General features: G+C 45.9%; 1 pseudogene; it reads left to right on the forward strand.

The window, feature by feature from the left end:
- The first annotated feature begins 3,637 nt into the window (after positions 1 to 3,637).
- LOC122442606 lies at positions 3,638 to 4,105 on the forward strand (annotated as a pseudogene).
- Positions 4,106 to 4,555: the final 450 nt, after the last annotated feature.

Raw genomic sequence — 4,555 nt, forward strand, 5'->3', positions numbered from 1 at the left:
CAAAGAACTGAAAGCAGAGACTTGAATAAATATTTGTACACCCATATTCATAGTAACATTATTCACAGTAGCCAAGACATGGAAACAACTCAAGTGTCCATCAAGAGAGGAATAAGTAGGGACTTCCCTGGTGGTCCAGTGGTTAAGACACAGAGCTGCCAATGTAAGGGGCATGGATTTGATCCCTGGTCAGGGAGCTAAGATACCACATGACATGCAGCATGGCCAAAAGACAATAATAATAATAATTTTTTTTAAAGACCCCATAAAAGAGATGAACGGGTAAACAAATGGTATATCCATACATTATCCAGGCTTAAAAAGAAAAGAAAATTTGACGTTTGCTACAACATGAATAAATTCTTGAAGATATTACTCTGAGTGAAAAAGCCAGACACAAAAGGACAAACACCATATGATTCCACTTAGGTGAGGTGCTTAGAATAGCAAATTCATAGAGACAGAAAGAGACAGGTGCTTGCAGGGGCTCAGGGGAGGGGGGGATGGGGAATTAATGTTTAATGGGTAGAGAACTTTTAGTTTGGGATGATGAAAATGTTGCGGAGGTGGATGGTAGTGATAGTTAACGCAAGACTGTGGAGGCACTTAATGCCATTGAACCGGACACTTGAAAATTATTAAAAGGGCAAATTTTATGTTATGTGTATTTTAACACAAATTTTATTTTATTATTATTTTTGTTTTGGCTGCACTGGGTCTTTGCTGCCACAAGTGGGGGCTTCTCTCTAACGGGTGCGTGATCTCAGCTGCCCCACGGCGTGTGGGATCCTCATTCCCCAACCAGGGATCAAACCTGAGTCCCCTGCGTTGGAAGGCAGATTCTTAACTGCTGGCAGGGAGTGGTTAAAATTACAGGTTTTTCCAAGGCTGATTCGTGTCAATGTATGGCAAAAACCACTACAATATTGTAAAGTAATTAGCCTCCAACTAATAAAAATAAATGGAAAAAAAATAAATAAAATTTGAAAAGATCTTTAAAAAAAATTTTTTTTTTTAAGTAAAAAAAAAAAAATCACAAGTTTTAAAAACCAGTCTGGTTGCAGCTCAAGGTGGGGAGAGGAGCAGACCGAAAGAAAGTGGGCAGGCAGCCCAGACCACTTCCCCATCTCTTTGAAACAGGCTGGCTCCAGGTTTCCCACTCCAAAACCTTCCCCAGTCCCAGTGCCATAGACGCTGAGCCTGGGTCCAAGGCTCCCCACATGGGGATCACACTGAGCTCTGGCCTTTGGTGCTGCATTGTTGCGGAGGTGGAAGGCTGTGGGGAGGGGCGGGGAAGGGGGAGGGGGAGGGGGCGTGGCCCTGGGCCACCAGCTGCTGCTCAGACCCCTCACAGCCTCCCAGGAATTCCTTCTTTGGCCCATGGAGCTGCCTGGGCAGGCCCACATGGGGGAATCACCCTGCTTTAAAAAAAAAAAAGGTGAGAGAGCGAGAAAAGCAGAACAATTAAAATCTTAGTGTATGAATAATTACATTTTAAAAATCCCCACATTTTTTTTACATCAAAAAGAATTCTGTAATCAGAGGTTTAATTTGCAGATTTAGTGGCATTTGGCAGGTTAAAAGTAGGTGCTGTGAAGTGAGTAAGCGTGGGATTTGGGGCTGGAAGCAAAGAATGAGAAAATCTGCTGGGCCAGAAATCCTGGCTTTGAGCTGCCTCGGAGATTTGTGGCCTGACTTCCTCTGCCCATAGCCATCCTGGACTACATCCTCTTGGGAGAGGAAGGTAGAGAATGGAGGAGGAGAGAAATGAAGCCCTCCAGGCCCCCTCCTTCTTCTAAAGAGCCTGATTGTATGTTTATTTTTTTAAATAATTATTTGTTCATTGCGGAAAAAAAAAAAAATTCTGGACTTCCCTGGTGGTCCAGTGGTTAAGAATCCACTTGCCAATGCCAGGGACACAGGCTCGATCCCTGGTCTGGGCAGATTCCACATGCTGCAGAGCGACTAAGCCTGTGTGCCGCAACTATTGAGCCCGCATGCTGCCACCGCTGAAGCCCAGGCACCCTAGAGTCCATGCTCCGCAACAAGAGAAGCCGTTGCAACGAGAAGCCTGTGAGCTGCAAGTAGAGAACACCTGCGTGCAGCAATGAAGACCCACACAACCAAAAATAAATCAATAAAATTTAAACATTTGGAAAATATAGAAGAAAAAAAATAGCAAAGATCACCTGTAGTTTCACTGTCTGAAAGTAACGAGAGTACATTCTCCTCTTCTCTAAGATAGTGTGAAAAGACCAGAGAAGCCTGGTGTGCTGCAGTTCATGGGATCGCAGAGTCGGACATGACTTAGCAGCTGAACAGCAACAATGTGGAAAAAGTCCTTTGGCCAACTGGATTGGGCTTCACGAGGTGCATGTCTATTATCCTCACCCCTTCTACTTGTTCTTTCTCTCTTCTCTTCTGGAAGTCTCCCTTTTTTTTCTTCCCAGTGAAAACCCAAACAAAACTGGAGCCTTGACATGTGAAAGTCAGGTAGGGAGACTTGTGTTCAAGAACCTTTCTAACAGAGGTGCTAGAGGAGCAGCCTAAAGGAAGGGGCTCTGAGCTGGAGATCCTGGTTAGGGGAGGGGTGTAGTGGGTGAGCAACAGAAGGGTTATTCTAGGGTGGCCTTTTCAGAGGAAGGGAAGGGAAAGATGCAGGCGAGGGTGGTGTTTATCCTCTGTATCAACTAGTCATTGGTTATAGGCTAGCCCCAGGAAGAGGGAAATTGGTGAGGTGATGCCCTTCCACTGAGATGCTTTCTGCTTAAGCTTTGCATTCAGAGTTGTCTGTAGTAAGTAGAGCTCCCAACAGCTGGGGTGTAGACTGTGTGCCCTTCAGTCCTGCAGGGTGTGTGTATGAGAGAAATAGTGACAGACAGACAGCCAGGGTGACAGACTGGATTGCTGGAGCTCACCAAGGCCAAAGTCTAAAAGCAGTACAAGGCAGAGAGCAAATGTACAGGCACCAAGGAGGAAAAGGGGGATGGGATGAGCTGGGAGACTGAGAATGAAGTGTAGGTACTAACGATACTGTGTATAAAACAGCTAACTAATGAGGACCTACTGGAGAGCACAGGGATCCCTACTCAGTGCTTTGTTGTGGCCTAAATGGGGAGGAAATCCCCCACAGAGGGGATAATGTATACCTATAGCGGATTTGCTTTGCTGTGAGCAGAAACTAACACAAGATTGTGAAGCAACTATGTGCTGTGCTGTGCTTAGTCTCTTGGTCATGTCCGATTCTTTGCGACCCCATGGACTGTAGCCCTCCAGGCTCCTCTGTCCATGGGGATTCTCCAGGCAAGAATACCGGAGAGGGTAGCCTATCCCTTCTCCAGGAGGACTTCTCAACCCAGGAATCCAACCAGGGTCTCATGCATTGCAGGCGGATTCTTTACCATCTGAGCTACCTGGGAAGGCCTAAAGCAACTATACTCCAATAAAATTGAAAAAAAAAAAAACATACATAAAAAATTCCAAACAGTACAAGACAGTTACCCCCTGGAGAAACCTTACCAGTGGCCTCTGTGAAGACAAACATGGGAAGGAGACCCAAGCTGGGTTGTCCTGAAGCTCATTGGAGAGGAGGAAAGCCACTATAGGGTACACCATATGTGGTGTAACTGCCGCCAGAATGCAGGTTTTCGTGAAGACCCTGACAGGGATGAGCATCTCTCTCAAGGTCAAGCTCTTGGATATGATAGAAAATGCAAAGGCCAAGATCCAGGATAAGGAAGGAGTTCCTCCTGACCAGCAAAGACTGATCATTGCTGGAAAGAAACTGGAAGATAGATGTCCTTTGTCTAACTACAACATTCAGAAGGAGTCCACTCTTCATCTTGTGTTGAGACGTCATGGGGGAGCTAAGAGAAGGAAGAAGTCTCATGCCACTCCCAAGAAGAACAAGCATAAGAGAAAAAAGGTTAAGCTGGCTGTCCTGAAATACTATAAGGTTGAGGAGAATGGCAGAATCTGTTGCCTTCATGGGGAGCGTCCTTCAGATGAATAATGTGCTGAAGTTTTTATGACCAGTCACTTTGTCAGACAGTATTATGGCAAATGTTGTCTGACCTATTGTTTCAATAAACCAGAAGACAAGTAATTGTATACAGGTTAATAAAAGACATGAATTAACGAACTAACAAAACAAGACAGAGAGGAGCAAAGCCAGGGGCAATCTGGCAGCTTGGCAGAATAGGACAGGCAGTTTTAGGAGACACGAAGACAAAATCCAGAGCGCTGACAAAACAAGACCTTCCCGAGGAAGCCAAAGCTGCCAGCCCCACAGCCTGGAGTTCCTTCGTGGTCCAGTGGTTAAGAATTCACCTGCCAGTGCAGGGGACATGGGTTCAATCCCTGGTCTGGGAAGATTCCATACGCAGTGGGGCAACAAAGCCTGGGTGCCGAAACTACCGAAGCCCACGTGCCCTAGAGCCCATGCTCCACAACAAGAGAAGCCATTGCAATGAGAAACCTCTCTCCAAAACTAGAGAGTATCCCCTGCTCTCCATAGCTAGAGAAAGCTTGCACACAGCAATGAAGACCCAGCACA

The sequence above is a fragment of the Cervus canadensis genome, chromosome 5 (genome assembly GCF_019320065.1).
Source record: "Cervus canadensis isolate Bull #8, Minnesota chromosome 5, ASM1932006v1, whole genome shotgun sequence".
NCBI lineage: Eukaryota > Metazoa > Chordata > Mammalia > Artiodactyla > Cervidae > Cervus > Cervus canadensis.